The 24655-nt window shown below is 43.3% G+C and overlaps 1 protein-coding gene across 4 annotated transcripts in view; it reads right to left on the bottom strand.

Annotated features, from left to right (window-relative positions):
• The window catches only part of CHD7 (chromodomain helicase DNA binding protein 7), a 184457-nt gene that overhangs the window by 120729 nt on the left and 39073 nt on the right, over window positions 1-24655 (bottom strand). The gene's annotated exons all lie outside the window — the stretch shown is intronic.

Here is a 24655-nt window from a genome sequence, read left to right as displayed (position 1 = left end):
CCCTTCTCGATGGAACAGAACAAAAGGAAGCAACGTGAGGCGGTGGCAGCTGCCACCGTGGGCAAGCAGATGCACACACGTCGCGGGGCCATCCATCTGCTGGACGGAAGCCCTGCAAGAGCTCCAGCTCCCAGCAGCCCATCCCCACCCTCATCCCCTGAGCGGCATCATCAGATGAGGGCTGTGAAAAGCTCAACTTGGTTAAGTCGATTGGAGGATTATACAAATACTGGAATCAGTCATTGCACACAAATTAGATATTTACAGCCCGCATGCAACTACGCAGCAGTGACGGGGACGTTGAGGGGGAGACAGTCAGGACGGCTCAGAGGGTCACTGCTTCGTCACTTGTCACGGCAGGAACACACAAGACTTGGGAAGGGACCGAAAGAAAAGTTTTCGTTCAATGGGACGCACCAATTTCATCCATGGCTCTGGGTCAGTGGCTTTCCCCCTGGGTGCCCCAGCCCACCCAGATGCCCCACACCACTCGGGAGAGCCCAGCGGAAGGACGTCTGTACAGGGCGACCCATGAACGGAGAGCAGAAAGCTTTCCCCCGATTGGTCCAAACTGAAAAATCATTTCGACAGAAGAAAGTTGAACCTATGCACGCAGCCCTCACCGTCGCCGTAACCCTTTCGGGAACAGGGCAGGACTTCCATAGGTGGTGAGAAAAGGAGATGGCACATGGGCCTTTGTGTTTGCAGCACATGAGTGCACAGTATCTGCTGCTCCACCCTTCACTGAAACGGTTCCTAATAGAGTTGACGTCAGATTAAAATAATCCAAAGAATGCTTCGATAATCAAAATAGGACAGCGTTTTCGTTGAGTGCTAATTAAATCAACCACCTAATACAGCATGAATTCACACAGGGAATAAAAATGCCTGAAATCTTAAACATCTCTGGAATTTAACTTGGCCTTTTCTGTTCTCTTTTATAAGCACATTAAGCATTGGGTGATACTGGCCCGCTTGCAGAAACGGTATCTTGTTGAAGAATTTCTGAAGTGGTGTTATAAACAGGCCCAGTCATAAATCCTCCTTGCACACTTCTCCAGGAGCACGTGTCGAATGAATGAACAGTGGGGCCAACCAGTGCTGCGGAGAACATGCCCGTTAGGCAGGCGAAAATGCAGTCTCTGCTTGCCCTTTTCCAACATACTCCTAACAAGGGGAGGATTCTGCTTGCAGACAATGTAAACAACATTCCTGTTCGCTGTCAGAACCCAGGCGGAGGACGGAGAGGGCCTCCAGGTCTGCAGTTTCCAGGTGACAGCTGTCTACCAAAGCCAAAGGTCTCGTCACTCAGCTGCTAACTGCTATGAATTTTCTGATGCAGTTTCTCCCAAAACAAGAGGCCAAATGGGTGAAAACAAGGTGAGCATGAAAGCCGTTTTGTGTGAAAACATGCTTCTGTGCTACGCAGCTACTTTAAAGTCCAAAATAAAGAAAAGTAGAAAACACCAGTGCCAAAGGCAACAAATATTTATAAACTGAATTTACTCCTAAAAAGCCTGAGCAGTCGGGACTCATTTCTTTAAGGCCCAGGCTAGCTTTCAAGGAAACAAGAGCCTGGAATGGACTTGATAATGGATTAAACCAGCCATGCCGACGAATCACTTACCAAAATAACCTTTCAAATTAGCTTAAGGAAAATAATGTCTACTTAGATGTCCTTGATGGCCTTGGTTTATAGGATAGCAGTGTCATCCTCTAGGGCCCATGAGTGGCACAGGAGGAGAGTGGCTGGCTGGGGTCCCCGGAGCTCTGGGGACGCAGTGCCTGGAGGAGGGCCAGGCCGGGTCTCCCCACAACCACCTGCCAGGAGCCCACTGACCCCAGCGGCCCAGGCATGGCCTGGGGTTGGTTCTCATTTCATATTGGCTTAATGCTGAGCGGAAGCAGGGGAAGTCACACACAGGCACGGGAAGGGATAAAACAGAGAACTCGCTGACAGTAATCGTGTCTGATGCTTGGATTTTGTTCCTCTTCCTTCTGGCTCCCTAGCCCTTCCCACTGAGAGTCCACTTCCCGACAGCAGGAAAAGGACAGCAGAAAGGGAGCCCCCACGAAACGGCAGCGAGTGAGCACGTTGCCCACCGCACTGCCCCCACACGCAAGTGACCCCGGGGTGAGAGGGTCGGGAGCCGCGGCTCTCGCCGGTCGTGGGTGCCCACGCACACACAGGCAGCTGTCGCCGCTGCCCTGCCCCTTTCCTGACCTCGAGACCCGGTTGACAACTATGCCAGGAATCCATCTGGAAGTTGCATTTCATATTTCTGATTTGAGCTAAACTAATTAATTTATTTGGGTCTTTATTTCACCAAGACCATCTGAATGCCCACTTTTTCCCAAGTCTCAGCTGCAACATGTAATTTTGTGTTTCTAGAAGAAAGATAACAATTTTAAGCTACTTTTGTGAAAGTTTCTCCTTTCTCCACATTTAACATATATATACATTTTCTATGTCTAGATCAGCACTATTCAATGGAGGTATAATTTGAGCCACAAATGTGAGCCACGTATGCAAATGAAAATCTTCTAGCAGCCACGTCAAAACAGTAACCCAAAAAATAAAATTAATTTGAATAATATATTTTCTTTTAGGCCAATATATCCAAAATATTATCATTTGGACATGTAAGCAACATTAAAAAAAAACCCAGCACAGTATCTCTCAATTTGGATTAGCCCCATTTTAATTGAAAATGGATACATATGACCAGTGGCTACTATATTGGACAGTATAATATAATCTATATTTAATAGATTTTTAAAAAGAAGAAACAGAAAGACAAGTTAGCAGGGTCATCAAATATGTCGCATAATTAGCACTCGGCTAATAAATATTCAAGCTGTATTTGCACTTGATTTGGCTTTAAATAAAAATTGTTAAGCCTCAAATCATGTTCATTCACTCAAAACAGACTCATGGAGCCCCCCACAATCTGGGCAGTGGCACAGGTGCTGGACGTACATGGGTGAACACAAACAAGCAAAATTCCCTCTTGCCCTCATGGGGCAGACATTCCTCTGTAAGACCTCTGAAAACAACGAACTTTTCAAATAAGAACTAAGATTCAGGTTACAGTACAAAAATTTAGGACACCACTTGATATAATATTCCTTGATAATTTATTATACAAGGGTTTTAATTATGTGTGATGGTATCTAGTAAACAGCACAGATTAATAAAACGAAGTCGTGGTAATTCAAGTTTCTATGATGGCGCCCCACTGGCAAGCACTTCCTGAAATGGGAAGAACACAAATTCAGAAGCTGCTTGTGTTTGGGGGGTGGGAAAGGGGCACGACGAGACTGCTTGACTAACAAAACTGTCCAAACTGTCGAGACTGTCTGTGAAACCAATTATGAAAGCCTTGGAGCTGACAAGCACTTTGGAGACCACCTAATCCAAACCCCTTGTCATTTACCAGATGAGAAAACCCTTTTACAGACCGAGCGGAGTAAACATTGGTACAAAATATGTTCACGACAAATAATTCCCAGAGATGAAATTAAAAAGAATATGTAGATTAAATGGCAGTTTATTATTAAGGACAGAAAAAATTAAAGGTCCAGGCTGGGTCCATTTTATTCAGAGATAAGTCACCAAAACAATTGCTGAGACCACCAAACAGAACAGAGCTTCCATTCAAATTTTTCTTTAGATTATGGCATATATATCTTTTAGGAAGCAAGCACATACCAGAAGCAAACAGAGGCTACTGACTAATGCAACTGGGAAAAAGCAGGATGAAAACAGGCAGACCCACACAAGTGAACAGCGCAAAGAGAACCGCGGATATCAGAAAGCAAAGGGCACTTGACAAAATAAGCTGTTTAAAAATACATATAATAATTTTAGGTGAATTTCAGAACTCCCAAAAGGTAAACAAACAATTCTTTACTACACTCTTCTCAGAGTGGCCAAGTGCTAACCTGGTATCATGGTGACACGACCTTCTTTGTCTCAGGTGTGGACTGGAAATTTAGGAAGGGGACAGGTGGACACAAAGACCTTTCACGTACAAAAGTTTTCCTCAAGCTCAACCACTTTCTTCCAATTGTGTAAGTAAAAGGCCATCCAAAAGAAACGTTTTTGATAAATATCCAGCCCTATGGGCAAGTGGGAAGTAACCGTGTTTGCCTATCACATCCTGAAGACTTTCACTGCTGTACGGCTTGGTTTTTAATCCTTCTCTTTCAGTGCCTCTCCTCACCTCTGAAAAACCTGCGGTGGACATAACTCTGATGATGATTCTTGGGGTGGGGAGAAGCCGTGGTGCCTGTATCAGCGCACCCAAGGGAGTGTCTAGCAGCCAGAAAGCACCCCTTCGCCACATCGCCGCCACCACCCGTGGAGAACCCTTGCAACCACCGCGCAGACAGATCTTATCAAGAGGAAAGAAAGGACCCACAAGCTGCGGGTGAGCATCCGGGACGTAAGGGGCCAGCTCTGCTGAGCTCCTCCTCAGAGCGGAACTTCAGGAGCCGGCTAGACCACGAAACGTGGACGACAAACCCTTCATCCACCCCCAGCAGCCGCTTGGGGAAGAGGAAAGTCTCAGGAGGAGGCACCTACCCCAGCCAGCAAGGACCCAGATAAAGAAGCAGGAAGGGCCTCGAGTCCCCGGTGAGCCAGAGGAAGCCCTTCCCGAACGCCCTGGCCCGAGCACGTGCTTCTCCTAACTGGTACGCGTGGGCAGGGCTGCCACGCTGCAACTGGCCCGGCCAACACAGACGCCAGCAGGCACATGTGGCTATTTAAATAAATTAAACTAAATAAAATTGAAAACACAGTTCCTCCATTGCAGCAGCCACACACTTCCAGCGCTCCGTAGGCACCTGAGGCTACGATCCCGGACACTGCAGACATGGGATGTTTCCATCACAGCAGGAAATTTTATGGACAGCATCGATAAACATCTCTTCCCAGACAAAGACCACAGTAAAGAGTAGCAATCCTCTCTCATGAACAGTACTTTTTCTCCTGCTCAGAGATGAGTATTCCCTTAAAGCCTTTTTTTCTTGTCAAGTCCATAACTACCCCTTCATGATGAGATTTACGGCATTTTTTCCAAATGTCATATTCTCATGCTAATTAATTACATTTTCAACCTATAAAATGTCTTCTTTCTGTAATATCTCCTAACATGTATTTCTATTTCTTAATAAATAATTTTCACAATATTAGGAATAAGTCTCAACTCTACAAAATTCACGACACCTGGGAATAATTAATTCCATAATCCTTTTCATTTTATAACTGTCTTACTGCTTCTGCCTTTTAATAAAGTATTCGCAGGCTTAATTTTCACAACCAAAAAACTACACAGCGACCGTGTAGTTGTGAAAACCTTGTGACTGACACTCCCTGTATCCAGTGTATGGGCAGATGAGTAATAATATAAAGACAAAAAGTATATATAAATAATAGCGGGGGATAAGGGGCATGGGAGTTTTGGGTGTTCTTTTTTATTTTTATTTTTTTTCTTTATTTTGAGTAAAGAGAATTTCTAAAATTGATTGTGGTGATGATGATACCATGAGCCACTGGTTGTATACTTTGGATGGATTATATGGTGTGTGAATACATCTCAATGAAATTGCATTTTAAAAAAAACTACACAGGAATGGCAAGATCACTATTTTTCTTAGTGGCTTTGTGCCTTGTTTTCATTCACTGTTTTTTTGGGAAAGAGGCTATAAAAAGAAAAGGAGTAAAATGGAAAAAAAAAAAAAAGATGCGAAGTCCTTCAGAAGGCCTATGTTAATCCAAGACCAAACCTAAAAACAAAGCCAGAAAAAGCAGTAAGAATTGCATTTGTATTCTGTAAAACTACAACTGCTCTAACATTTAAAAACAAACAAACAAACAAACAAAAAACAGAATTGTTCGGTTTCCATTTGCATCACTGGGGTGCTCTCCGATTTTGCTGCTATTAATTGAAGCCGCAGCCCTAGAGGAACCCCAGCCTTCCCCACGGCTGCTGGCCCATCTCCGCCCATCCCGCTGACCTCACCCAAGCTGGGCACCGACCGTCGCCCCTCTGCCCACCCACCCTGCTCTACATGCTCCATCCATTCACTTAAAAAACATTCAGCGAGCGCCTACTTTGTGTGAAGCCTCTAACAAACCCAGGTCTACGGTGTTGCGCAAAGCCCATGTGCCCACCCGCCCCCAGCGAGCCAATTCCGCCCCCCACCACCCCACGCGCCCTCGGACGCCCACCAGCCTTCACGGGCTCCTGCAGGGCACAACGTTCCAGGCCTGCCCGGCTCTCCCAAGTCCAGTCTCGACACTCTGACTCTGAGCACTGAGCACTGGGCGACCTCCTAAGCCCCAAACTGATTCATACCCTTACACTCTTCTCCCGGCTTTCCGTACCAAGCCCAGGGGCTTCAGCCATGGATGCAGGCACCTTGTACCCAAAGCCCCTTGACCTTCTCCGTTCGTGGTGCCCCAAATCACCTTCCTTCTGCCCCGGGAGACACTCGCAGATGCCAGGCCTTCCCTGTCCACACCTGCTGCCTGTCCCCACGCCACCCCCACTCCGCTGCGCACCCCCTACATAGACTGGCAATTTTCTCATCTCCTTCGTTACCCCACCACCACCACCACCACCGCCCAGGGCCACCTCTGCAGCCCTGCTCACTGCCCCTCCTCAGGCTGATGCTGGAGCTTTCCCCGGTATCACAAAAGCCCCAAATGCACTCCATCATTCACGCTTGCTTGCTTCTCTCCTGGGAGATGAGTCTTGCTATTTGAGGTGGGGTCCTGAGACTGGCACCCTGGGAGCCAGTGAGAAATGCAGACTCTTGGCCAGGCCAGGCCCAGGTGACACCTGCCCAGGTGGCAGCAGGGAAGCCCTGCTCTGAGACCTACACTCCGGGAGAGGACATCTCACCCAGCACGGGCGACCCTTCAGTTACTGCGGGAAGGAGTAACCAACAGCAAATGGCACCGGTCCCAAAGGGTTACAAAGCAAATCACACAAAGATACCTCATCTCACGTGTAAAGAAAGTTCGGCTTGGCATTCATTACTGACAAAGGAACAATCTGGCACCACCCAAAAAACTACGAATAGCCCTTAGTCACAAATTGTAATTTGTGGGGCTCACAAGGAGTGGACATCTAAAGGTAGTTTAATTCTAAAGACAAGTCCATCTGCTTGCCCATCATTTTTGCAAGACAAAAAAAAAAAAAAAAAAAGTGCAGTTAACATTAATATCTAATGCCATGTTACATAACATACTGTTTCACAGGTTTCTTGCAAAAATCTTTCAGTTATTTCCACATAACTTTAAGGAGCCTGGATAGAGAGAGCTGCCTTTCAGATAAAGATGAATTTTTTTTTTTTTACATAATAGTGCCGGGGGCTAATATGTTTCATTTCAAGGCAAGAACTGTGATAACACACATTTAACAACTTCTACTAAGCACTCTGTTTTTTTAATGGTCTAAAGGAGCATATGCTCACAGGAATATGTTGTGCCACTAAAGCACAGAATCATGGAAATCTCTGCCCTTTGGAGAGCAACCTTTACACCCTGCAATTCAACATTCAAACACCTTTCCCAAAAACTAGCCCCTTTGAAGACTGTGCCCACTGAGAAGGCCAGCACACTACCCTGTGCTGGATGCAGCCAGACCTGCTACCCACACAGAGTCAGGAAGCCCCAGCCAGCCTGCTGTCCTCCCCACAAACAACATAAAGTGATCCCGCCACAGGCCAGCACATATTCTAATAACACCTGAAATACTCGACATCTAGGGCGGAAGAGAAATAAGGACAAACATGTATCAAAAGACTTATCTATCAATATATCATAACCACATATATAGAAATAAAAAGACATTATCTTTTAATGCTATCCTAGTTCATTTTAATATGGAGGAAGGGAAAGCAAATGAAGAGACAGGTCCAGAAATAAATAAATGGAATTTTTAAAATAATTTATTTGGGACAGGAAAATTTAAATTTTCTAATTGAATATATTTCTGAAAAATATATCTCAACCCACCTGGCAAGGATGTTTACAGTGCAGACTGATGGAAAAATATACATTTTACAAAAGTTGGTGATCACTAATACATCTTAATATTGTGAAACATCATGGATTTTTTAAACAAACACAATTTGGTTGGCCAGTGATTGGTCTAATAAAACATCACCATTCGAAAATACATTTTCTCTCCTGTTCTAGACTTATCTCTAGGTACTGACTTGACATGCCCACACACAGAAAATCCAGGTGACGTCAAGCCTACCAAAAGGGAGAGCAAAAAAGGGGCAGGGCGGGCAGGGCAGGCAGGGGCTACACCCACATCTCTGCCAGGAAATCACTGGGCAATGGCAAACCCCTGTGGAGCAAGGGGGCAAGGGGATCCTGGGGGCAGGGAGCCAGGCAAAAAAACACCAAACTCCGCCAAATGCTCTTGTCAAAAACCATGTTTTCTGTATACATACTGCAGTTGCCACTGATCAACTGATCTGGCAATTTCTACATTCTCTTACATTTTGAAAGGATTTGGAAAAGGAGAAAAGATGATCTTTCTGATATTGCAGGGGGAGTTTAAAGCTGCAACCAACCCTGCCTGGTTTAAAAGGCAGGTAGAGAAAGGGGGTAAACAGTGTTCTCTAATGTACATAACTATCAACACACTTCACTTAAGAAAGAAAGAAAGAAACCTTTGGCAACACTGTAACTGAAAATAATTTCTCCCCTCTCTTTGCTAGAGCAGAGAATAGGTGAAGGGAAGGGAACCTTATCCATCGCCAATGAACTGAGCTCCGAGCCAGGCTCCGTGTCACAGGTCACCAATGGCAGAGGTCACAACCACAAGCTACGGGGTGACGAATACGTGCAAAAGAGGAATACACAGGAACTATAATTCCAACTTCCATCAGGGAAACAAGCAATATGAAATTGAAACAGAACTGCAAAGGAAAGTTAGGGAAGTGTTAGGGAAAGTATCAGAGAAAGTATTTTGGAAAACTGCACATAACCTCAAAAAGGTAAATCTACAGAAAAAAAAAAATTTAACTTGTTCAGTGACTACAATATTAAATTTTTACTCCCAGTAAATTATATTTGGCAAAGGGAAGGGAATTCAGGCTTGAGTATATGGTAAACACATTCCCAGCCATTATCTCATCATCATTTCTATTCCTAACAAAGTTAGAAAACATTTTTTCTATACCTGCATTTATCATTAATTCAAGTAGGTCCTATAATGCCAGCAAAATCAAAACAATTTCATGTTACTAAATTTGCCTGGTTTACCTTTTAGCCAAATTATGGGTCCTCATTTATATATAAATACCATAAAAGACAAAAGTTTTATCTACAAACTCTGTATATTTAACTTCCAGTTTTCCTACATCTACAGCAAAGTCTCAACCTATCCCCTGGCCTCTCCTCCATCCCCAGCAATCTTCTGGGTTTCCTTTGCCCAATTTGCTGTGCAATATGAGGAAAACTACTTTTATAAAATACCTTTTATACTATTATAAATAAATTAATTCATAAGCTAAATTGGTTTCAAAAAATACATGTAAGACATTCTGAAACCAATTCTTTTATTATTTCAATGCCCCACCACCCTAGTCTCCATTATCAGAAGTTAAAGGTAATGATTTGCTTCAGCCTCACATTTCTCCCCTAAAAATCGTTTGCTCACCCAATTCTAATTTTAAATGGTTTATACATGAGTGTACAAGATTCCTGACATTAGGATATTGTTCTAACTTGCTGGTAAACTGGTTATTTCAGTTTGAAAAAGGATTCCAATTTTGTAGTAGTTCTAATTTTCTGTACGGTGTCCATTTCCATCATAGATCAATTTTAAGCTCGCAATAAGCCAGTACGCAAAAGAGTTTGTTATCTAAAAGAAGGTACACTAAGGAAAGAGATACATCAGAACTCCGTCACCCCACAGGAGCTTTGAACAACCAGCAAGAACTGGCAGAAGCATCTTTCTCAAAACTCTAGAACACAGTTGAAGAACTGAAGTAACAGGGCAAGCCCAATTCAAGAAAAAGTTCACTTCAAAGCGAAAGGACCTCCTGGTAGGTGTCCCAGCCGCCCCTTCCCAGCCCCTCCCCGGCGAGGCACGGAGCCAGCCCACCCTCCCAGGGTAGATCCCTGCTCCTGGTTTCAGAGGGAGCAGCAACCTCCGTGCAGATGCTGGGAGCATGTATGTCTGGCCCAACCTGTCTGGTGGTGGCCCGAGGGACTCGCCGTCCCAGAACTTGCCCTGGGTGTGGAAGGCGGCTCACCCAGCTCTCCTACAGAACGCGGTGGGAGAACAGTCAGGTCTGGCTGCCTGGGGCAAGGGACTGCTGGCCGTAGGACACACAGTGCAGCTCCTGGAGCTGTGAAGAAACTGTTTCCTAGGGAAGAGGGGACATTCATATCCGTGTAAACGGGGGAATTCCTAGGGCCATATGCACATGCCCAAGACAAGACACACACACAGAAACAACCAGGACACCCCTAAGCTTTGGCCTGAGCTATTTTCTAAACTCATTGTACAGGTAAGTTCTGAAGGAAAGCACTGGCACGGTCAATCTGCAAAGACTAGGAAAGATGTTTTCCTTTTTTCCTTTGTCTTTTTCCTTTTTTTTTTTTTTCTGTTAGCTCCTGGCATTCAAGGAAAGCTCTGTCAGAACACTAAATAGATACATGTTTAAGGAACAGATGCCTAAGAATCTAAATTCCAGAGCTAACACATCAAAATATCAAAATGCCCAGGTTTCAACAAAAGATTACAAAACACACAAAGAAATAGGAATTGATGGCCCAGGCAAAGGAGAAGATGAAAGCATTAGAGACCATCAATGAGGAGGGCCAGATCTGGGACATACCAGACAAAGAACTACAAGAAAACATGGACAAAGAATAAGGAAATCAGGAAATGACTTAAGAGTCCCGGAAGGGAGAGAGAGAAAGAAAATGAGGGGGGGGGGCACAGAGAATATTCCAAGAAATAATGGCTGAAAACTTCCCAAATTTAATGAAATACATGAACAAACACACCCAAGATGCTCAACAAACTCCAAACAAGATAAAACCAAATAGGCACCCCCCCCCCCAAAAAAAAAAAACTAAAGGAAGAACGGGGGGAACAATTTTCGGTGTTCTGTTCTTACTCTTGTTTTTTTTAATTCTTGCTTTCATTTTTCCTGATACAAGGAAAATGCTAAAAAAAATAGATCGGGGTGATGAATGAACAACTATATGGTGGTAATGTGATCAATGGATTATATACTTTGGATGATTGTATGGTATGTGAATAAATCTTAATATAAAAAAAAAATAGACCCATGCCACAAATGATAAAAAGAAGGAGGATTCTGAAAGCCACAAGAGAACAGTAGGGCGTCAGGTAGAAGGGAGTCCCAATAAGATGAAGCACCAACTTCTCAGAAGCCACGAAGGCAAGAAGGCAGCAGGAAGACATGAAGTGCTACCCACAAAAAAACTGCCAACCAAGAATTCTATACCTGGCAAAACTGTCTTCAAATCTGAGGAACAGTTTAAGACATTCCCAGACAAACAAAAACTGAGGGAGTTCATCGCCACCAGACCAGCCCCGAGAGAGATGCTAAGGAGAGTTCTGCAGGTTGAAAGGCAAGGACACAAGACAAGACAACAGTGAAACCACACAAAGACAATAAAGATCCCCAGTGAGGGTAACCACAGGAGTAAATATAAATGCAGGTACTACTGTAATTTGGTTTTGGAACTCCATTTTTTACTTCCTTTAACGGGATCTAAAAGGCAAACGCATTACATATAATGAGAAATAAGTGACTTTGGACTCATAACGTATAAACAAGCAATCTTTGAGAAGAACTACATAAAGACAGGTGACAGAGGGGTATAAGAACATGGTTTGTGTATACTATTGAAGTTACATTGGTATCAAAGCAAACCAGATTGTTGCAGATTTAGGATGTTAAGTTTAGGTCCCATTGTAACTACAAAGAAAATACTGGAGAATATGCAAGCTGAAAGAGCAGAAATTAGAGTACAGGTTGTCAGGGGTGGTGAGTTACTGTATAATGCATGTGGGGTTTCTGTTTGGAGAGATGAGAAAGTTCTAGTAATAGAAGGTAGTGAGAGTACTGCAATATTGTGAATATGATTAAGCCCACTGAATGGCACACTTAGAAATGTCTGAGAAGGGAAAGTTTACGTTGTATATATGGGAGGGGAAGGCAGGGGAGGGGGAGGAGGAGGGGAGGAGGAGGAGGAACAACTAAAGAGACAATGATGGCTAAATGCAATACATGATCCTGGATAGGATCTAACAAGGGAGGGAAAAAGGCTCAAATGGACATTATTGGGACATAAGAAAAAAAAAAATGGAATATAAACCGTAAGTTTTACATCAATGTTAAACTTCTTGAACTTGATAACTGCACTTAAGGTAAATATCCTTGTTAATATTTCAGGTTCACTTTCCAACGACATTATAATATACTGTTCTAATACGTGACTTTAACAGCATATGTTAAAAATACCATAACTGATTTTTACAAAAAGGTATAGTGAGATGAAGAGCTACTACCGGATGCCACATTCATTTTGCATAATGAGGATGACCAAAATTGTTTAAGGCTACCTATGCAGGCATACAATTGAATTTTGTACTTGGTTTAATCAGCGAATACAAAAGAACCAGACACCTTCTCAAGTTTAAAATAGGGAGTTTACTGAGGTCTCAAGATCCCACCCATCTGCCTGGTTTAATGGAGTTCAACAACTATATAGAAGTAGCTAATAAAATTATGATAAAGAAACCTTAGTAATTTTATTTCATTATGAACAGTATTTACATCACAGTTACCCTTACCCACATTTTTCAGTTTCCTCTCCAGGTATCTATTACATCTCTTAGGTTGCTAAACATACCAGTCTTGCACTTCGGGCCCATTTCTCCGAAATGATTTGGAAATATCCATAATTTTCCCTAAAAACAATCTGGAAGAATATAAACAAGTCTCTATCAATGCTACTGAGAGTTTAGCACTTTTAGAGATCAGTGGCTATAATGATCATATCTTGGGTTTTGTAAAACAGCCTTAAAGATGCCACGTGCAAATCAAAATGGCCCATAAAATAGAATACTGTACTGCCTACACTACATCTTCCGACTGCATCTTATACCCAGAAAGAAAACACAGCTCAATTTTCTATTTCAAAATCATACAGTCACTCTGTGCTCCGCTTTGGTCATGCGTCAAGAGCTCTGTGGATTCAACTGCCAAATTCCTTTGCACTAAAACTCTGCCATCCTCAAATGGTGAGATACCTTATGTTAAAAGCTCTTAAATATCATTTAGCATCTGAAATTGTTCAGCACATCATCAGCATCCACATAACTTTTAATGGCTGCATAGAAACTGGGTATGATCAAGTCTGATTCTTTTGCAGAATGAATTTAAATTCAGTTACTTAATTTTTGAAAGAATCCTTTCCATTTTCCATATTTTTCTTCAATAAACGGTCCCTGTTTAAAGGTTAACTTGTGTACACCGGCTGTATTTCTTTCATTGCGACCCACTGAAATGCCCCCCTATCATCTCTCTATGAAGATGCCCAGTGTCCCCAATCAGGAAGGCACCTCAAGGGAGACCCTGCATTTTATGCCCATCATTTTATATCCCCGGTGCTAGACCCCGTGCCACAAAAACATTTTTGACGAATGAGCCATTATATAGCCTCTTGGTAAATTGCTAATATCCCCACCCATACACACACACAAACCTCTCCTCCAGACACAAAAATGTGTCTGCATGGCCTTTTGCAAATTTTATTCAGACAAGTTGGGGAAAGAGGGGTTGGGTAGGAGCAGAGAGATAAAGCACCTTCCATCTCTCCCACGACTCAGTCACGAGCAGGGCTGCCGCTGTGCCATTTAAAGGAGAAGGGCGCAGCCTTTCCCAGCTGCACCACCGCCTGCTTGTGCCGTGACCCGCTCCAGCCTTCACCGCCAGCCCACAGCAGCAACACAGCCCAGGGTGCTGCCATCCACAGGGCCCCAGATTCCCCACGATCTCTTCTGCCTGCTTTACCTTCTACCCATCCTCCAGGGAGCACAAAAAATAAATGTAGTAGGTGTATAAAGTCCACATCTCTCTACGTACTCCTTATCTCTTTTAACTACCACCGGCATTTGCTAATAATCCAATATCTAGTCTTATTTAATACTATAGCATCATCTGGCACCAACTGACAATGAAATGTTGAAATAAACTTTGGCTAATAAAATTTGCTCAGCCCCTGAATTTCACGGTTTATACTTAAGCATTTCCGATGCTGGTCTAGGATAAAACGAGCAACCGCGTAAAAATGCTGAAACAACTGGTTCTTGATAAATCATCTTTTAATAAAACCAATTTTCCAAATTACAATACAAATTCATTCTGCATCCAAACATGCTTTAAGCTCTAGATTTGTTTTCTGTGCATTTTCTGGCCCCTCCAGCAGGATCACTGTTTTGATGGGCACTCAGGGAATTCACAGGCACCCCTCCCAGCAGGCGTGACCCTACCTGATTCAGCAGCCACTAACCGCATGTGGCCACGGAAATTTAAATTAATTAAAATAAAATGAAATAAATTCAGGTCCTCAGTCACACTAGCCAGTTTTTAAGTACTCAACAGCAGATGTGGTTAGGGGCTACCAAATATGGAACAAAGATACCTGGACAGACCCAGGACAGCTCGTTTTCATCAAGACACAAGGTTAACAGAATGCGGGTCTGTAAAGGCCTGGCTAAAGGGAGACCTAAAGAGCGAGGAGGAAGGAGACTGTCAGGTAGGGGAGCTCGGTGCGCGGGGAGCAGAGGAGGCTCCCGGGAGCAGCGTACGCGCAGGTGTCTGCAAATTCCTCAGCACGCCTTACGTGCAAGGCCAGGTCATCAAGGGTCTCCTAATTCATTTTGAATTAAGAAGTCACACCATCGTTTTTAAGCTATGCATCATAGAAAGTTTCATATTTTATAAAGAATTACTCTTACTAAAATGTGGGTCATGGATCAGGAGAGGCAGGAATGGTGCAAGACTGGGGCTGGAAACACCTGTAAGAAAGTTCTTTCAGGAAAGCAGTTAAGAGACGATGGTGCAGCAAATGGAAGCAAGTGATACTGAAGAGACAGAACAGCTCAACCATCTGAGCTGGGTTCTGACTGGCTAGTGGGGGCTGAGGGAGAATGCAAGGCAACCAGAAGGACTCCAAGTTGGGTAAGTGAGCAGAAGGTAACAACAGACACTGAAATATGGGAAACAGAAGAGAAGCAGGGTTTATTTGGGTGGGTAGAAAAGTATGGAGAAAACCCACACAGAGCTACCCAGTAAGCAGTACATATAAAAATGAAGAGCATAAGAGAGAAGGCTGAGCTGAAGATAAGGCTGTTTAAGACAATGGCAAACGGAAGGAGAGCCATGTCTTGGAGGAGATGAGCTCACCCAGAGAACGTGTTCAGAGTAGGAAGAGAAAAGAGCAAGGACAGAGTCCTGAAGACAAGCAATACTTCATGGTAGCCAAAGAGTTGGCCAGCAAGACAGAAGGAAGAAAGAGGAAAGGCTTTAAGAAGGCAGGGATTCCCCAAGTCCAAATGCTCTTGAGGAGGAGAGTCAGACAAGAAAGGTGTCCCCTAGATTTAACCAGTAGGACATCAGTTACTCTGTTAAGATTTGTTTCCTTCAAGTGGAGGCAGAAGCTCAAGCGCTCAAGTGCAGGTGGTGAGGATGGGGACAGGCAGCAGGGCCATGCCCACCACGCAGCCGAGACGGTGAAAAGAAAGAGGGGGCCTTTGTGGAAATGGGTCGATGCAAATAAGGAAGATGGGTGTGGATGCAAATAAGGAGCTAGATGTGGAGGCACTGACATTCTGGTGACTTCCACGGGCTGGGTGACCCCGGAAGCTGGCAGTGGTGAGGGGAGAGCTTTCACGAGACCATCGACTGGATCAGACAGCACAGAACCCAACACAGGCAGGGGGCCAGGCTCTGGACAGCTCATCCCTCTCTAGAACCTCATTTCCCCCTCGGTAAACTAGAGATAAGATTCCCTACTTCTCATGAGGACAAAATTAAACAGCGGACACAAAGTATGCAACACACTACTTGGCACAGAATTAGAACTCAGAACAGACAATCCAACATTTTCTGCCTCGGCATGAAACACTTCAGTTGTAAAATATGTCATCAGGCACTTGAGCCTCTGGGTTTTGTTTCCTTGAGCGTAGAGCAGGGAGCTGGAAAGCAGGCTGGAAAGAAAGCATCTGGCCCTTCCAATCCGAAATGCTAAACAAAGTGGCTTCTCAATTATAAATACCCAAAGCACAGCCATCCTCTTATGAAATCCCTGCTTCTAGTCATAGTAAAGTAACCAAAATTTCAAGAAGCAGATAGATAACTGACAAGTAAAAAGTGCTTATACATATTGCCAACTATGGACTATAGTTAACCGTAATATCTTAATATTCTTTCATCAACAGTAACAAAGGTACCACATCAATGCTAGGGATCAAAAATAGGGGGGATAAGGGGTTTCGGATGTTTTGTTGTTTTTTTTTAATTTTTTGTTTGCAGTAATGAATATGTTCTAAAATTGACTGGTGATAGATGCACAACTATGCGATGATACTGTGTGATACTAGATGGGCTGCATGGTCTGAATATATCTCCATAAAACTGCAAAAAAAGAAAGATGCTTATACAGATAAATCAAAAGCACATATATTAGGTAAATAATTCAGTGACACTTCAGTTTTAAATATAAAATTACCAGGAGCTGGAAGTAATTCTAAACCAACTGCCCCTCCCTAAAGATAACTTAGGCCCTGGGTTTCGTAGTAAATAGTGTGCACACCTCATGTCGACCATCATAAGCTGTCACTTCTTGGGATATATTCGTAGTAATCCCTGAAGGGGTGTCACGGTAAGGGCCTTGGCCCAGCCGGGGAACCCCGAGGCCACCGCTATGGAAAGGCCACCAGTCCTCCCAGGCCTGTCCTGAAAGTCAGGAGGGTTGGTCCAAACACAAACACAAGTCACTAGCAGCAATTTTCTCACAAGAGTAGAACCTCACACACTGCACTCTCCGTGCCCGTGGGCCAGCGGCACACACGCCCTCCTCCTCGCCAGCAAGAGCTCCTTGGGGTAGAACTAGAACCCTTCCACCAAACCAACAATGCAGAGTTCCGAATTCAAGTAAAGGACAGCCTATAAAACACCAAACTAAGAACTGGGTGCTAAACGTTTTCTTCCCATTTTCCCTTTGTTGGCTGAAGAGATGCCAGGGAGGAGCAACGCCTCAAATTTCCTCTTCCAATAACAAAATAGGTGCATTATCAACTGGTCTCTTCAGGGATGCTGAGGATGACTTTACTTCAAATGCCTATAAAAATAAACCTAGTAATACAAAAAGTAGGCAAAATGAATATTCTCCACTATGGTGGATGGTGAAGGTCTGGCTTGGGATGCTCCTCTCCTCAGAACTCCTGACTATGCGGACTGAAGAGTTCTCTCAAGAACCTTCAAGAAGCTCTCTTCACTCCATCCTTGGCCCTGACTTCTTCAACTAAAAACACTTTCAGACAACAGGGCCGAGCCTTCCTTCAGCACATCTCCTTCCCTGACAACCCACCATGCGTGCGTCCTTTCACATCTGGAATCTGCACTTGGCATCTGTGGGGCTGGAGGACGCTGCCCGCCCGGCCGCCATCCCTGGGGACCCAGGCCCTCACCCCCAGGGCCCTCTGCCATCGTGCTCACCGCCCCGTCCCCACCAGTACTCAGCACAACGGCTGGGATAAAGCAGGTGCATGCACGTGTTGGTTGAAGGAATAAAAGATAGGAGTCCTTTTCAAACAATATCCTCAAAAATTGGAGTTTTGAGTTCTTAAGATGGAGAGGCAAACTGAAAGCACCTGAACACCGCATTGGCACGTGCTGTCATTTGTTTTTGGACTCGCCCCAGAGCATCTCTGCCCTCAATTTCACATCTTCAAGGGCCCTGGGCAGACCCCACAACACAAGTTTATGATTTAACATCAGCATGTTCTCATCTCTGTCTTTTATTGCCTGGTGTCAAAAATTAAGTTTATAAATGTTCAACAGTTTATTTATAAAATCACCATCTCTCATCAGAGATCAGTGATGTCCAAAGTGTGACATCTCTTCAACACTTCAGAAGATCTTAAAACGGTCACAGGGGAAAAAAGAAAAAAGAACCGTCACGAATGGGGGAGGGGCGGACAGGAAGCGCCGCATCTAGAAATTTAGCGAAAGCCAGTTGTGCAGCCAGCTAGATCAGGCTCAAATGCTAGCTCTACCTCAGGCAAATGAGAGCAGCTCTCTGAACTTCAGCTTCCTCTTGTACTAAGACCAGCACACGGTCACCTCCCTCCAAGGGCCACTGAGAAGTGATTCCCTTTAGTTTTTACAAGTGGCCGTTAATAGACAACCAACTTGTGTGCAGTAGTCGGGAAACGGCAGCTGTTCTCCCAGCTGCTCTGCACCAACCCGCACCCCCCAAGTCATCTACCTTTTCCTGTTCCCCAGTGTCACCTACACAACACTATGCCTCTCCACAGGAGCTGACAGCAGGTAACAGATGCTGTTGCACCAGGTTCTGAACTCTTCTGTGGAATTAAGAATCAAAAACACTTTTTAAAACATCACACCCCCAAGAAGCCTGCTGCCTGGCTAAGGTAGAGACAGGGCTGGGAGCGAGGGGCAGGAAGGCTGCAGAGCAGCCAGCCAATGGCCAGCTCCCCCAGTAAGGCTCTCTGGGCTCCGGGGTCTGTAAATCCCAGAAAGAAGCACCAAGAGACGACAGACCTAATCCAACAAGCTTCCAAAAGGACAGAGAGAGGTGACAGGCTTCGTTCAAGGCCAGCCAGCTGGGCAGAGGCGGAGCAGCAGAGCCCGGGCTTAGACTCCTGGACTAGCGCTTTCTCCCAGCTCTTGCTGGGTCCAATAAATGGGTCCCCTTTGTCTTCATTTAGGCAACTGGATCCTCTTGGATACCCAGGGGTATTTATGCGTGGTTGGGAAAATGTTAGCAGACATTTGATGTAACGGGATTTTAAGCCAGCACATCCAGACACAACCTATGGAGTAAGCTACAGTCATGACTTGAAGCAATTCCACAAGGCGACATCTAAATGCACTCCAGCCATTTGGTGCTACCCCTAAATGCCGTGCACTTAGCGCCCAAGGTCACTGCTGTGAAGGAAACAACATTCATTTACATAATTTCTGGTATATTTCATGTTAAGTCAGCTATGTCATAACTTTTCTCTGTTAACCAGCAGAGTACTTACTTCCCCAAAATGTCACTGAACAGCCCTTCTATACACAAAAGGAAGTTTGTCCTCTCTCTATGCCATCATTCCTAAACATCTGCAGCCCTTTCAGATGGTGGTTAAATGAATAAGCCATTTGATTCAAGGTCGATGGAGAAATAAAATTTTTTAGGGGCCACAATAGAAAGCTTGGTGACTATTTTGCTTAAACTAATCCAAATTTTTAGTTAATTTTTTAAAGTCATTACTCTAACATATAGAATAAATTTTCTCAAATAGCCCAGATAAGGACCAAAACACCTTTGTACTGAAAATTATCTGTTTTCCAAAACCATGTATCACAAACCACACACATCACAGGTGATTAAAACAAAATGAAAGCCAAATGCAGATTGCAAGGGTAAATATACAGACAAAACAATCAGCAATGGAGGGAAAGGTTAGCTGCAGAAGTGTCCTTTTAGTCCAATGTTTGGAAGGAAAACCACTGCAGCAACGTTCTAAATTAGTGTTTCTCAAAGTGTGTTACCTGGGCCCCCAGGACAATTTCAGAGGCTTTGCAAGATTAAAACTATTTTCCAAATGATACTAAGATGTTCTTTGTCCTTTTCTTTGTGTTGACAGTTGCACTGGTGCAAAAGCAACAGTGGGTAAAACTACTGACACCTTTACCATCAAGAATCAAATGTCCTAGCAGGCATTGTATTCTTCACTGTCAAACCCCAGGAGGAAGGTAAGGGGACAGGAGGAAGATGGGGGGATATGGGGGGGGGGGTCAGTTTCACTCACAAGTGTCCTTGATGAAATGCTCAAGGGAAAGCACTTATGTGATTGAGCTGCAAGCTTTAGCATGGAATATCATTTTTATTTGAAAAAATAATAATAATAATACCAATAACTGACCAAACAGTTATTATTAAAACCTGCCAAATACTCAAGTCTGGTAATTCAGACCTGAGTATTTCGCAGGCATTTTCTCAAAAATAAACAAAATAAGCTGAGGGAAACAATTTTGTTTCTCTGAGGGAAACAATTGACAGTTTTATTGCCCAGGATAAAATGCGGGCTTTCAAGCAAAATCAGAATTTTGGAAAACCTGCATCCGCCACTGTTAACTTGACAGCTACCTGATACTTAAAGACTTTTCTGATTAGATAGGTGGTGATATTAACAAATGAGATTTTTAAAAGATATTGTATATTGAAATGTGTCAACATTTGAAATATTTATGTAACTAATTGAACCAATATGTTTCAAATTACCAATGCATGCTGCTACAACACCATGCCTGCATAAAAGACCCCCCTCAAAGTACAAGATACACCAATGGATTTTAATGAAACCAAATACAAAAATGTCACTGATCTGATTTCAGATTCCACATTGCAACTAACCTTTTCTTACACTACTCCTGCAGAGTTCTGATGTAGTTTCAAGTTATCTGAAAAGGCTATTCAGATATTCCTCTTTTTTCTAACTATATATCCGCAAGAGGCCAGACTTTCTTTGTGCTCTTTAACCAAAACATATTGCAACAGACTGAATACAGAGGCAGATATGAGAATCTAGCTCTCTTCTCTTAGAGCAGGTACTAAAGAGATTCACAAAAATATAAAACAATGCCACTCATTCTCACTAAACATGTTCGATTTTGGAAAATAATTATTTTTCATAAAAATTATGTTACTTAAATTAAAATGTAATGGATTTATTATTTGAATGAATCAAATAAATATTTTTAATGTCTTAGTTTTAAATTTCTAACATAGTAAATTATAACCCACACAGTAGATTATACCCCACATAAACAGAACTCTTTGGGATTCTCAAAAGAGTGTAAAGGGGGGCTAAGACCACAAAGTTTGAAAATTGCAGCTGTAAATAACTAGCTTCCTTGTAATTAGTCAATAGTGTGGCTGAAAATACAATATACCTATAATTACACATACATTTAACTTCTACATCATAAAGCATTTTAAACATGGCAAAAACAAAAACAAAAAGAGTTTAAACACAATACCCTGGACACGAAAAGCATGCCAGCAAGTCTTATCCTTGTAGTAGAACTAGAAACTCAGTAATTCCACTGTCACATTCACCAAAAAAAGCCACAGACAGCCTTGACAAGGGAGAGCTAGAACAAGGAGCCACAGACTCAATACTAAGGGCTAAAATGCCCAGCTTTCAACAGGATCCAGGGTGGGGAATATAGAGAAGAGAAAGTCCCAACAGCCAGCAACTCAGATGGCCAGGCAGTATCCAGGGAAGGAATGGGAGGGAACACCTTACTTTTGCTTTGTAGTTTACAAATAAAATACTCTGGTGTTCATTCATTTGTTCTCTTCTTTTTGCAAGAAGAATGCAGTGCTCCCCACCCCACATCAACTATCTTATATGAAAATCACAGGAGGACCCAAAAGCTTTTATTTATGCATCTTGCTTCAACAGCCCTATGTGATAAGTGGCACAAATAGTATCCCCATTTTACAGATGGTGAAACTGAGGCTCTGGGAGTTGAGGGGACTTCTGTCATTGAGTGGAAGTGCCAAGACTTCTACCCAAGTCAGTTCTTGTTTGAAATCTCTCCAAAACCAGCTAGAGCAGAGGCTCTCCAACTGTGATCCTTGCAACAGCACCATCAAATCACAGGGAACCAATTAGAAATACCCACCGACCCACTAAGTCTGAGATTCTAGGAGCGAAGCCCTCCAGGATGCACTAAGTGATGGCCTGAAACAATGATGCAGGTGGTCAGGCCCCTCCCCAGTGCCACTGCTGCTGGTCCAGACCTCACCTGCAGGACCAGTGCCACACAGGAACAAAGGGAAGCTGCCTAGGGAGCCAAAGCAGCCGAGAAGGGCTCGTGGGGATTCAAGAAGGGAAGAAAGGAAGGAGGAAGGGTAATTTATCACCCCGGTGCCCCACAATGATGATGGTAAACACGGGGTACTTCCTCCTGTGCTGGCCCTGTGCTAAGGCTTCAGACACACTATTTGTTGCATCCTGGTTATGCCACCACAGGCACGGCTACTGAGGATGTGGAGGGGAAGCACCCTGCCAACAGAGGCAGGAGGCAGAGATGGGAATAAGCCCCAATTCTGTGCTCGGGGCCGGTGAGCTCACCCTCTGCTCTATACTAGAAGGGAAAGGAGAGCACAAGGTACAATCCATTCTGCAATCACAGGTGAGACAACAAGTGCTAGGGGTACACAGCGTAAGCCTCAGGAGGACAGGCTGAAAGGACACACAAAAGACCAAAGAACACAGGTGGAAAGACACCCAACATCACTGGTAATAAAAGAAATGTACCAATCAAGTTGGCACAGACCCCTCATGCCTGGAGATGGCCAGTTAGGAAAAGGGGGCAACTCGTACATCACTAAAAGAGCTGTGAACTGACAAAGCCTCTGCGGGGAGCAATCCAGGGGCACGGATCATATTTAACAGGAACATAGTCTGTGACCCCCCTCGTACCCCTTTCTTAAGAATTTATCCTAAAGGTGCACAGAGACGAATGGAAAAGGCTAATCTTTACCACAGCACTGCTTTCAAGAGTGAAAACACTGTTTCTAAATATCCATTTAAGAGGGGAGAGATGAAGTTAGATGGAATATGATGTGGCCATTTCAGATTTGAAAAGATACATTAGAGTGCTAAGTATTGATATGAAAATATCAGCCACAATAATCTAAAAAAAAAAGGAAGTCACGTAGGTATAATACATTCACACTGTGAAAACCCTCCTCTTGCTACAAAGCCTATGAGGATAATTAGCATACTGCACTTATCAGGTGTTGGGGTCTGCAGTTTCTACTTTATACATGTTTTATGACTTAAATATTCTGAAATAAACATTATGACTTATTATCAGCCAGGTGTTGGAAAATAATTCATTACAATTTCTTTTTCTGTATCAAACAGATGTAGCTCCCATCAAAGTTCCGGCGCTGTGGGCTGTGCAACCCTGGCTGGGTCTCATAGTAAGTGAGCATAGTGTGGGGGACGGGCACGTGGTGTCCAGCAATGTCCGAGTTGCATTTGCACAACTGTCTCCCCCCAGAACATCTAGAATGTCAAGCACAAAGAGTTGATCAACCACTAATTAACAGATCAGACAAACTACAGTTCACATTTTTAATCAGTTCTCATTGTATAAAAATGGGTCGGTCTAAGACTGATGTATATTTCACTTTCAAGGGAATTTTGGAAAAAAAAAAAAAAACTTATAAATCTTTGAACCTTTTACATGCTCCAAATATTTGAAAAGTATAAAACCAATCTCCCTATCTAAATTTCTTAACAATTGTGGAAGTTCAAATGAAAGGTGTCCCCAAATTTTCCACTGGCCTGATTTGGTACTTTAAAAAAAAAGTTTCAGTCCATTCATCTGAAATCATAATTCAGATTTAACTGAATCAAAAAAGGAAGTCTGTCATCTCAAAAGTTTCCTACCCTGCAGGTGACACACCCCTTCCCATTTCTAAAGAGTGTTATGCATTACTCATTGACAATCCAGAGTTCAAGATGCTGTCTGTGAACATAAGATCAAACTTAGGTGTATCAATTTTTACTACTAGTCATTTTACAATTTTCAACTCACCCCTCCCCCACCCCCACATAGCTATGGTTTAGCTACTTGACCACTAGAGGGGCGGTGGGACCAAATGGAAAGTACCAGAGAAGAAGCTGGGGCACAGCACCATGTCACCAAGTCCTATCTACTTTGGACCACAGTCACTGCCTCTCTAGATAACAAAGTATATAGTGGTGAAGACACACTGAAATAACAGACGTTAAAGAACTGAGCTCTAAGAAAAGTTCTATACAATGGTATTGCCAAGTCTAATAATAACAAAGTGTTTAGGTTATAACCAACAACAAGTAACTAAATGAAAACACCACAGTGATACAATTTCCTTCATTTTCAAGCAGACAAATTATTATAATTCTAACTTGGCAATATACAAAGGATGTGAACAGAATTCTAATAATTTCACATATCAAGACAGAGATATGAATCAGACTTGTACAGTGAAAACTATGAAACACTGCAGAGAGAAATGAAAGACCTAAATAAATGTAAAGACATCCCATGTTCATGAATTGGAAGACAGTATTATCAAGATGTCAATACTATCCAAAGCAATTTACAGACTCAGGATAATCCCAAACAAAATTCTAGCAGCCTTTCTTGAAGAACAAAACAATCATGAAAAAGAAGACCAAAGTCAGAGGATGCAGACTTCCCAATTTTCAAAACTTACCACAAAGCTACACTAATCAAAACATGGTAGTCCAGGCACAAAGACAGACAAATA

Source organism: Choloepus didactylus, chromosome 14 (genome assembly GCF_015220235.1).
Source record: "Choloepus didactylus isolate mChoDid1 chromosome 14, mChoDid1.pri, whole genome shotgun sequence".
NCBI lineage: Eukaryota > Metazoa > Chordata > Mammalia > Pilosa > Megalonychidae > Choloepus > Choloepus didactylus.
The sequence above is the reverse complement of the archived record's forward strand: the minus strand, read 5'-3'. Positions and strand labels throughout refer to the sequence as shown.